Source organism: Rhinolophus hipposideros (genome assembly GCF_964194185.1).
Source record: "Rhinolophus hipposideros genome assembly, chromosome: 9".
Lineage (NCBI taxonomy): Eukaryota > Metazoa > Chordata > Mammalia > Chiroptera > Rhinolophidae > Rhinolophus > Rhinolophus hipposideros.
In genome coordinates this window covers 73468764-73480908 of record NC_138055.1, presented here as the reverse complement: position 1 = coordinate 73480908, position 12145 = coordinate 73468764, and the positions used below count along the sequence as shown (strand labels likewise).

General features: G+C 33.5%; 1 protein-coding gene across 2 annotated transcripts in view; it reads right to left on the bottom strand.

Moving 5' to 3' along the window:
- Positions 1-12145, bottom strand: part of SYT1 (synaptotagmin 1) — a 507590-nt gene that overhangs the window by 341814 nt on the left and 153631 nt on the right. For both annotated transcript variants that reach the window (XM_081059199.1, XM_081059198.1), the window contains exon 3: positions 1097-1154. The gene's annotated coding sequence lies outside the window, so the exon portion shown is untranslated. The remainder of the gene's footprint in view (positions 1-1096; positions 1155-12145) is intronic.

Sequence of the window (12145 nt, the reverse complement as noted above, 5' to 3'; positions counted from 1 at the left end):
ATTTGGAGTTTATTTTTTAAATGAAGGAAACATTTTTGAAAATTTTGGATTTTGAAAATCTCTGATTTAAAAATTTAAAGTGTATGACCATCCATAATTACAGCAAAAAGTGAGATAGAGTGCTTTATGTAAAGTGACGCTGCAGCACTTGAATAATATTCAGACAGGGTAGTAAAAGAAACATCCTTCTCTCCCTGATTCTCTAATACTTCAAAATGAATAAAGTAGATTTAAGATGTTAGATTTATACCATAACCATGGTTAATTATATTTAATTATTTAAATTAAGATGTGATTTATGCATTAAAGTTCTTTGGAAGCTCAAAAATTTTATTAAGTGTAATTTGTGTACATACCACGTGGAAAAATTTCCTATGAATTTTTTTTACCACATATCCTTTCCATTGATACACACACACACACACACACACACACACACACATACACACACACACACGAACTCTACCATAAAATTATATCAAGAATGCTTTTAATTTTGTTTAATAAAAACATTTAGGAAAATAATTATTACTGTCTAATGATAACTATATAAGCAAAGACATGTCATAGTGCAGTTATAAGGTTGAAAAGAAATGTACTAATGAAATAAAGCTATAGATTTTAAGCCTGCAGTTGGTTGCCATTTTTTATAATTCCAATTTAACGCCTATAAACATACCAAACACACCAAGCATATTGATTCTGTTTAAAATTTTGTTTAAAATGAATAGATCTTGTTATCATATACAACAAATGTGAGGCATTCTGATTAAATTTTACTTGCTACTTTTTCTTTTTTAGAATTTACCATGATATGATGCTAGTCAAAAGATATGGTGTAAACATAAACATTTTCTGCCACCTTGATGTATTACAAGGATTACCTTGGCCTCTTACCTAAAAGGATTAATTATATGATAAATGATTTTCAGTTTATTCCAGTAAATTGAAATTGAGTTGTAGAAGGCTCCATTTGTCTAGTATAGTCATTTCTTATTTTTGAAAAGAGAAAGGAATATTTCTGTAAAATAAATTTATAAGCTCTTTTAATTGTATAGAAGCTCTAGTATAATTATTGTATCATTAAAGTACTTACTGTTCTGTTAGAAATTCTGGGGGATTTTGATGTCCGTTTTCTTTTATTTTCTTGTTTTCTAAAAGGAAAACAATATGCACAGTGGTTAGGTGACTATACATAGCTCAGAATCATTTCAGATTGTCATAAATATAACTGATTAATTTTATTCAATATTTCCAATTAAAAATCTTGCAATACATAATCCAAATACAGTATATCATATATGCACCGTTAGTATTTCCAGTATCTATTCAAATATGTATATATACATACATACATACATATATAAGATAGATAGATAGATAGATAGATAGATAGATAGATAGATAGATAGATAAGGATTTTAAAGTTGTTTTGAAGAGCTAGAGATCAAGATTCTGTGGTAAGTTTATATACTGGTTTTCAGAAAAGTTAATTATGTTTCCTGTAGCATGGTTTTTCAACTTGAAAATTGAAATGATACTAATTTAGGCAGACATTGTTAGAGAATATTACATTATTATATTCATTAAAGAATCATACAATTATTAGTCAATTAAATGCCTAGTGCTATATTGAATATCAATATATTCAATATATCAACCTTATACATGTTACTTTTGAATTTTATAATTTCACTAATGTTAGGATCACTTCAGTATATTACACATATTTGCCTATTTTCAGAGCGAAATCAATGTCCAGATATAACCTAATACTATTTAGCAGAGATAGATACATAGATAGCTAGATCTATTTAGATCTAGATAAGGAGTAGATTACGTATATAAAATAAACCCATCAGGAGAAAATTAATCTCACATTATTGCAGAAAAAAGTACAACTTTTAGTTTGGAAGTAAGACAATTAAGTCCTTCCCAAGAGTCAATATCAGGAATTGCTTTAATGTAATAAAGATGTCACGAAATTCTGATTTGGTTTGACAAGTTAACAACTCACAAACAAAAAATTTCACAGTGCTGGGGACAGGTACCTTTTGCATATGTTCTTATTATTTGTACTCTTCAAAAAATTTAGGTAGAGTGAAAATCAAGAAGGAATATAATATTTAAAAATAGGTTCATAAAAGGCATGTTAACCTGTTTTAAGAGTTCGTACACTCTCCATATTCAACCAAAATACTATAATGCCAGCAGCTCTGGCGATTGACACATACAGGTAATCAGTGGAAAAGATCTGAAGTGACAGCTATAATTCCCAAGCTGCATTTACTGCATCTGCTCGGCGGGTAAGCCTCCAAGGTCTGCTTTCATATTCATTCCTACTTGACTCAACTGTTTTCTAGTAAAAGCCATTAGAAAGAGCGCCATAGAAATGCACATAGATTTGTCTGGCTGCCTCTTGAAACACGACTTTGAGCCACAATCAATTTTAGATAAGATATCTATATATAGTTTCAGTACACTGACACTTTTCCTATTAAAACAACTAGGAGATAATTCTATGGATGTACATATTAAAGTAGCAGAGTGACCAAGAGTCCTTTACAAGAAATATGGGGGGTGGGAGGAGGAACCTGGCAGAGAAAATAAAAGCTTTCTACCAAAAAACTAAGGGAACACTTGACATTCTGCATGTTGTACATTATTGCCTACCAAGGGGCAGGCTTCCCCAAGGGATGCAGTGAAAGGATTAAACGGTTTTTGTGACTTATGAACCATCTGCAGGGATTTGATTTCAGTTTGGTTTTGCATGCATACCTGTCTATCACAAGGATGAATGGGCAAGCCTGTTCTACTGTAGGGGACAAACTACATTTTTATTTTTAATCTATGGGCTGACTACTGACGTGCATACTTTGTCATCGATCTGGCTTTTCAATAATACCATGGGTTGTCTGTTGGTCTGATTCAGACAGTGTCTAGTATTGAGACTTGGTACTTTCATGTGTTTAAACAATTCTAAAAAATAAACAAACAAAAAAAAACATGCATCTGTTTAAGTAGGTTTATATATTTTTCACAAAACATTCTATGCATTCATAGTCAGGGAAGCTGATGACTCATGTTCTTTTTATCCAGTTTTAGAAGCAGGCCTGACATGAGAAAAGAGAAAATTATCTGAGACTTAGGGATTACTACTCAACAGTGGCTGGAAATCAAACTGCTGAAGCTTTGGATCCCTAACCATAATTCTATTACAGAATTAAACAAAACACTGCATGCTTCAGGCATTACAAGTACTACAAATCCTTGCCTTTTCTTGTAATTTTTATGGGTGGGAGAAGGAAACTATTCCTTTTAATGGTAGACACTTAAAAATGCACAGCTGTGTTTTTGAAAGGGGACTTACTTTCAAGAATGACAAATAATTAATACATCCAAACTTGCTTTCAAGAATGACAATTAATATTTACATCCACACGTGGTTTTAAACATCTCAAATGCTTCATTTTGATGACTATATATTGATTTTAATTGAGTTTTTCCTAACACCGCACTAAGGTAAATACTTATTTAAGGTTGGATTTAAAACGTGCCTTGTGAATCCTCCCAACAAGGCCCCTTATAAACACTACTCGTATTCCTTTAGTGCCAGTCAGACTGAAATGGCAACAGAATCCCTAGCCCAAGTTCTAAATTTCATAATTGTAAAATGTTGTTAAACTCCAATTTTCTCTTTCTTGGGCTCCCTACTATTGAAATGACAAAACTTGTGGTTAGAACATAGATACAAAGTTGATGTGCCATTCCCTCAGCGCAGATATCACTAATCCTAAGGGATTTGTTAGACATCTTTTGGCTTAAATTCTTTTTCTGGGAAGAGTAGACAGCAAGCAGAGATTACTTTAAAATAGAGACACTATGCCTATCTAGGCCATTCATTAGTGACTGAATGTAAGCTTTTAAGCTACAACAAAAATAAAGTATTGCATGACAACTGAATGTATCATATGATTCTAGATTAGATCCTGGACCAATGGGGGATAAACACAATTAGCTATTAAGAACAGTATTGTGACAATTGATGAAATGTGAATGTGGACTATGAATTAGATAATGGTATTATATCTACGGTAAATTGCCCGTGATTTATAACTGTTCTGTGTGATGTAAGCAAATATCCTATTCTTAGGAAACACACTGAAATATATGCTAAAGTACTGAGAATGAAGTACATTGTGTCTCCAACTTATTCTCAAATGGTTCGTAAAACTATATGAATCATGTATATACACACATTATATACATATTATGTATATAATGTATGTATATATTTTATGAGACAGTGAAAATGATCTAGGACAAAATGAAAACAGTTAATCTAGGTAAAGGGCACAGAAGAACTTCTTATACTAATTCACAACTTTTTATGAGAATTTATGAAATATCAAAACAAACAGTAGCCAAAAAGAGACAGGAAAACTATCAAAATAACAAAGCGCCATTTTCCAGTGTCTCTACAAAACATTACACTGTGTGCTCTATATTTATTTTGTTCATTAAGCACAAGATTGTTTCATTCTGTCTCTAACTATATAAAATAATGACGTTTATCTGGATGACTATTGGAGTGCATTAGGCAATAAAAGGAAAATAATTCATCAAGTAACAGAGTAAACAAACAAATGTTCCATAAATAAATGCAATCGCTACAGGTCCCTATGAGGTTCCTGAGAGGGAGTCAGTAATATGGAATAGGGACTTTCCTTGACAGGAAGGAAGGAAGGAGGCCAAAAGACTGTGCCTCATAATTAGGGCAAATAATTTTTTCTTTTTTTCCCTCTTTTGTGTACAGCCACTTAGGAGGCTTAAGCCTACAAGCCTGTCCTCATTATGATAGAAGCAAATATTTTCCAACCAAGATTGAAAAAAGGGGGGGCAGGATGAAGGGTCTACTCCTTGTTCTGTTGTGACACTTTATTATCCCAGTCGAAACATACTACAACGTTTGTTGGCAGTTGCAGTGACAATAATCACATACTGGGTTCAACCATGTTTAACATTTTCATTCTATTCAAAATAATTATTTTAGAATGGGGGGTAGATAATGAGGCAGAATGGCACTAAGTCAGGAGAGCCTGTTTGTATGTTGAAAAGGAGGATGGGAATTAATTAAATGAGAAGCTTGGGGAGGTTAATTGGGATTCAGTGAAGATAAGAACATTATCAAAGCATGAAGAAAGAAAACTATTAAAATAAAAAGGTATAACAAAGTCACGGTGAACATACTTAAGGGAGGAGAACCCTGCAGAAGCAGCAGTGACAATGGCAGAATTATGCCTATAGGGGTCCCTCTGAGTCTCCAGTCCCTAGAATAGTGCCTGCCAGGCAAATAAATATTTGTTGAATGAATAATATTGTATATTGATGAAAGTAAAATTTAGCGTCATATAATCCTAGTTGGTTTCTGCCTCTATCTAGTGTATGACTTTAGGCAAATCATTTAATCTATTTTGACCTCAATTTTATCAGCTGTGAAATGAGAGAGTGGGAAAAGGTGATTCTCCAAGGTGCCCTCCAGCTCTTATTTCTGTAATGGTTCTGCTTATTAAAATGGGCAACTGTGAACATTTTTATAGAAGACAATAGCCTGATATGGGTTTTAAATGAAGAAAAATGGGGGAAAATAGAAAAAAATGAATAAAAGAACAGTGCATTGATTCAAGTAATGGAAAATAAATCCCGTTGAAAGAGACTTTAATATAGAAGAGAGAATGCAAAAGGTGATTAATGGTTTTGGTAAGTATGAAGTGACATTTTCGTGTTCTATTGATATAGGCATGCAGATATAGAAATCTTTATGTTCCTTTTATTATGATTAAAGTGACTACACACTCCCTGCTTTCATATCTAGGGTCCCCAAGTGCACAGTAATATAGACTGTTCAAAAGAAGCCATAAAATGGCAGTTTATGTAAATGCTCTCTTACTACAAGGTCACAGAATTGGCACTGTCCATCTTAGAGGAGAGAAAGCTGAAGAAACTCTTAGGATCTATATTTAATTCCAGAAAAAGTTATTTAATTCAAGACCCACCAGGCACAATTGCTGACACCTCCATGAAGGCTACGATAATCAACACTGTCTTCAAATGTTTTCTTTCCTAAAAACTTACGAAGCACTTACATTCTATAACATGTATTTATCCTTCATTTATATATGATCTCATTGTTTTCCCCAGTTACATCTATGCTAATTTTGAATTGACAACTAGAGGAGGCCATGTTCTGCAATTTGTGCTTTTCTGTAATAAGGTGGTAGTTAAAAATGAGTAAGTGCTCAATAAATGCTCATCGGCTGATGGAGATGGGCAGGATATACCCTGAGCTCAGAAAATGAACTAGAATGCTGTTTGGCAGCTACCCAAAATGACTCCTTGGCCACCAAGCATGGTTGGTGGTCCTGGGACTACTGTGAAGTCCCTACTTTGTTTTCTTCTCATTGTCCTATTTCCTAGGCATTTTTGTGAAGAGCGGCCAAAGACCTAGCACGTGGTAATGAAACATATACTTTTTTTCTTTCCAAACTAGGATGTTCTACGTAGTTAAATATCCTTAAAGGCACCTGAAACTATGACTTGAAATAAGCTCGCCATTTTAGTCTGATTCACTGCGGAGGTGAGCAGGGTCCAACTTTTCCAGCTTTGTCAGAACAGAGCAAGCACAATGTTTCTTATAATTCTATGTTCGAATCAAGACGTTGGTGGCAATATCCCTGTAAAAAGCTGGAGGGTCAGTGATGGCTTGAATTAGTGTGTCTGTGGGCAGCACGGAGTACAAAAAAGGAGGAAGCACAAGGGAGAGAAAACACAAAAGAACTGGACTATTTTCAAAGGGTTTTGATTTCTACATAGATTCTGGTACTTCCACAATTAGAGACAATGGAGAATATTTAGATAAAGTAGACACTTGCATAATTTCTGACTTTATAAAAAGAAGCCAACCAAATCATTTTAGAAAGGGCTCCAAGGTATCTGTAAAAACTGCCCATTTCTTACCAGGATAGAGAGTGTTGGTGAAATGATAAGAAATGGAAGTAAGTTGACTCAGCTTTCCAAATTGTTTTAGGTTGGGCAGGGAGAGTGAAGCAGCAATTCTATCTACAGATTTAAGGCTGAAGGAGAGAAAATGATTTATTTAAGCCTTGGTTTGCGGCAAAGTCAAATCGAGCAAATTGTTATTGAACAAATAAGTGGGATCTTGGGATATGGAATGAGATATGCTGATTGGCTCAACTTGAGTGCTTTGCTATATTTTGGGTTTAATTTAGTACCATAAGAAGGTATCAAGCTGGGAAGTTCAGGGCCAGCCATGACAAAACCATAGCCTAGAAGAAGTGGTCTTCAGTCCTCTATGTAATATCTACTTGGGAACAATGTAGAGATAAAATAGAAACCAAGCAATTTCTCATGTTAAACTTATTCTCAAGACATCTTCATCTCTGTCTGTCTTACTGGTAAACATTAGGTTGGTGCAACAGTAATTGCGGTTTTTGCAATCATTTCTAACCTTTTAAACTGCAATTACTTTTGCACCAACCAAATAAAAAGAGTGTACAAATATAAACATCAGTACAGATTGGTTCACAGGTATCCTGGATCTTTACATTCACATGAAAACTGCCCTCTTCAAGGATTCATTATGGGAGGTTATATGCCTGTTTTTGGAGAAATAGCATGATTTTTTTAAAAAAATGTTATTTAATAAGCTAAACTCAGCAGATTGCATATATTTTTCACATTCAGGTTCACAAGGACATGGTGAAGTAGGTGTTAAATCTCTGTCTACATGTTAGCAAACTCAGTTCAGAACTTCTTTAGAGTTAGTAAGTGGTGGAACCAAGATCTCAATTCAGGTCTGTCTGTATCTGAATCCTGTTTTTCCCTTGCAACCAAGACCCTGTAGTGCTGAAACTGGCTTTAAGGAGGTCGAAAACTTATTTTCTAGACATTTCTCTAATACTTATTAGATGTGTGTCGCCTGAAGCAATTCAAATAAGTTTTCTTTGTCTTAATTGCTTCATTGGTAAATGGGGTAACACAATACTTACCCTAAGGGAGAAGATTGGATTAACTGATTTAGTGAAGTATCTTTGAGTTCTAAAAGTAATTGAATGTATCTAATCTTAGAACAACAAAAAGCCTTAAAAATAGAAGCCTTTTCAAGAAATGTTCAGTGTGCAACCTTTTAAAGTTTCATCAGTTCTCCTGGAAATTTTACCTGAATATCATTATTCCTATATTAAACAAAAGATTTCAAAATCAACATAATAGTTTCATCTACATAAGATAATTTACTATAGTTGGGTACTTTCAGTATACTTTTGTAAGAAGCATAAAACATTTGTCACACTATTTTTAACTCTGAACGTCTACATAGTTCACAGAGAATTATATTAGGTGGGAAATAAAACTGCAAGGTCATGAAAGTCGAGAGATAGATTTTCTATTAATTAGAATCAACAAAATTTAAGTGAATATCTAAGTTAAAAGATGAATACCAGGGGGATAGCTAAAAGATATTATGTGGTGACTTGGAAATACAAAGGTCCATTTTAACTCAAATAGCCTCACTCTCAATTCTTTATTTTATTTTTATTTTTGGCCTTTTTAAAATTACATTTATTTTAAATGGGGGTGACAGTGGTTAGTAAAATTACATAGGTCTCAGGTGTACAATTCTGTAATACATCATCTACATGTCACATTGTGTGTTCACTACCCAGTCAGTTTTCCTTCCATCACCACATATTTGACCCTCTTTACCTTCTTGTAGCATTTCCCCTTCCCCCTTCAATTCTTTAAATGAACAGCACTTCTTTAATCCAAAAGGTCAAAAAGAAAAAAAAAAAAACTGTGGAGAAAACACATTTCAAAAGCTATTTCTTAGATTGAAATGTGTGGGAGTTGGAAATGGTAAGAATTTCAAAGAAGAGAATGTGATTTTCATTTTGAAAGTGAATACATTTGAAGTCATAGTTTCAGAACACAAGACTCTTATATTCCCCCATCAATGGATGAAAACAAATTGATAATAGAAAAGACCAGAGGAGAAAAGGTGCTAACTAAGATACTTGTGGCAAAAAAACAACCACCTAATTCTGATAAAAAAATTATTTTTCTTAAAATGACCATAAATACAATCTTATAAAATTCTAAATTAATGGCTTATTCAAAGAATTCAAAGATGTTTAAAAAAAACCTAAATATATTTGAGAGAAAGGGAGAATATCCACCAAATTACATAGGAAATACATATTTCTCACGTTAAATTTCTGAGTAGAGTAAAGTAGTTGGGTTCTCTAGCATTAAATATTTGGGGGAGATTGCAATACAATTTCACTTAAAAATTTAAGACTGTTTTATTTGAGTTTGAAAAAGATTCTCATTTCACCCATGAAATGACATAATGAATAGAATAACAGCTGATCAAGTGAGACAATACCATGAGTGAGCTCTTTTCTCAGTTTCTATCTACTCTTTGATCCTTTAAGTGTCTAATGTGAATGGCAACTAATTTTCATTGACAAAAATAATACAATGAAGATTAGTTCCTTAGAACTAATTCCTTAAAACAGGCAAATTTCCTTGGAGGTAGGTCTCTAGGCAGAGGTTATAAAGGCCTGAGTTTTTGGCTGTGTGATAGAAAACCCAACCGAAGAGACCAACCTTCAATTTGAAATAAAAATTCTTTTTTAATTGCATACTAGAGGAAGTGAATTTTTACTGTTCCTTAGTAGTGTTGTCGTCGTAGTTGCCATGGAATCCCCTAGCATTGCAATTTCCTCTTCAGTTATAGGTTAAGGTCATATCATTTTTGAAAAGAAACTGATTTTATTGTAATCACTTCCATAGCCTTGGTCTAGTAGAGAATCAGAAAATAATCATATAATAATTCACTTCAACATACTTTAGTGGAGACTATGTAATATCATCTACCACATGATTTCTAATTTTACTATTATAACAATCATAACATGCACTAGAATGTCCACATAATGCTCACCTGTGAATACTAATTATATTAAGCTTAGTAAACTCAGTTGGCAGAGGCTGATGAGAAGCACAGACCTTTTTCCTAGTTGAATATGAATCCCGATCTTGTCAATACACTAGATGTGGCCCCAAAAGAAGCTACTGTGCTACTGTTTCATCTCTCTAATCAGGCTAATCTCAACAAAAGTTGTTGTTTTTTTTTTAATTTCTGTGGTACTATTCTAGGAGTTGTGTGGAACAAATGGAAGTAGAACAAATGGTCCTTGTCTGTAAAATGCCAACTCATACCTCTGTCACAACACTTAGTACATTACATTAAAGTCTGTTTTTGTTGTCGTTTTAACCCATCATAATGGCTGCTCTCCAAGAGATTCACAGAACCTAGTACATTGCTTAGAATACATGGGGTTCTAAATAAATATTTGTTGAGCTAAAGTACTGAAGCCCCCAGTCAGTCTCCTTTCTCTGCACAGCATCTTCTAACCAAAAATCTAGTTTCCCAATTTGGAGGTGCCGTGCAATCAGACTTGCAATTGCTCATAGGCAGACTTAATGCTAGCTATCCTCTTGGTTTTTATGTGCACATGAAAAAGTTACTTGATTTCTATAAGATGTTTAGTTATTGTATAGGGAATGAAAATAATTTTTAATTATCTCCTAGAACATTTATTTAGATGTATAAACTAAGGCTTTTCATAAAGTCCTATATGAAGTGTATATAATTGAATAAATATTATGACCCTTGATAGAAAAGAAAAGGGGTACAGGACACACTTTCCCAGGTATGGGCATAGGCTCTCGACACTTCCATGGGTAGGAATTCCAATAGCAGAATATTACTTTTATTCTATACTTATCGTGCTTTTTCTCTCTCCCAGATAGATAACCGCTATCCTTCACACCTTAGCCTCTAGCCCATTATGCACTCATGCACCTGCCTTTCAGGTTCTAAGCTAAAGAGCCAGCGGCAATTGTGTAATATGTTTAATATAAAAGTTGCATAACAGCAAATTAACAAGGATTGTCACCTTAATAGGGAATAAGAGCTGACTGGATGAATTAAGGATATTTAAGCCAAAATTATAAAATTCTCCTGTATGTTCTGATAAGTGGTAACAGAATCCCCATGATCTTAAGAGGTTGTTTCCATGGCACATAGTCTTCATGCTCCTTTCTTAGAAAGATGTAAGTGCTAAGAAAATAAGTTAACACGGAGAACCCAATCAATACGTTGAACATCGTCTACCACAACCTCAAAGTGTGTATTATTTCAAATTGATGATCAGCAGTATTTGCAGGAGATATACCATAAAATAAATATACATGCCGTTTTAACTAAGTCAGGAAAATGTTCCTACTGAATTTTGAAAAGAGACTTTTAACACGCGAGGAATCAAATGATCATGGTATTAATAGATAATTTCACTGCAAATGATACTATTTTGATGATTATTTCACTTAATCTCAGTTTTATTGAGGAAGCTAATTTTAGTAAATGTTATTTAGATTAAAAAAATCCTTAAATTTCAGGTGTTTGTTCTGCACTTAACTATGCATATTTTATTTTTTCTGGAAAAAATATATATAATCTATATTATATTATATATAATCTATAGTGTATGTAAAATTATGAAATTTAGATATATACATATATCTATATTTCTACCATCTAGATTTTTATTTATTCTGTGCTTAATCATGCATGCGTTATTCTTTCTGGAATATATTTATATGTATTGAATCATGGCATATATATGTGCATATATATATCATATATATGTATAACACACACACACACACACACACACACATTTTTGGAGCAGGTACTTTCCAAGCATTTTTCCACATACAAAAACGAGAAATATTAAGGAATTTCTGCTCTCAAGAAATTTTAATCCTGACGACACAGTGGACAAGGGAAAGTTGAACCCACCCATAACTCTTAAACAAGGCAAACTATGATGAGTTCTCTATCTATGCAAATTAAAACTCAATGGAGGGAGTAGTAAAAACCCTAACGGCATATGGAACTTGGATGGTCATCGTTCTTTGTGAGTTTTGACAGGAAGAAGTGTCTCAGGGGGGAAAGCACTGGGCATGTTTGGTTTCTAGACAGTAGGATGGTATGGCA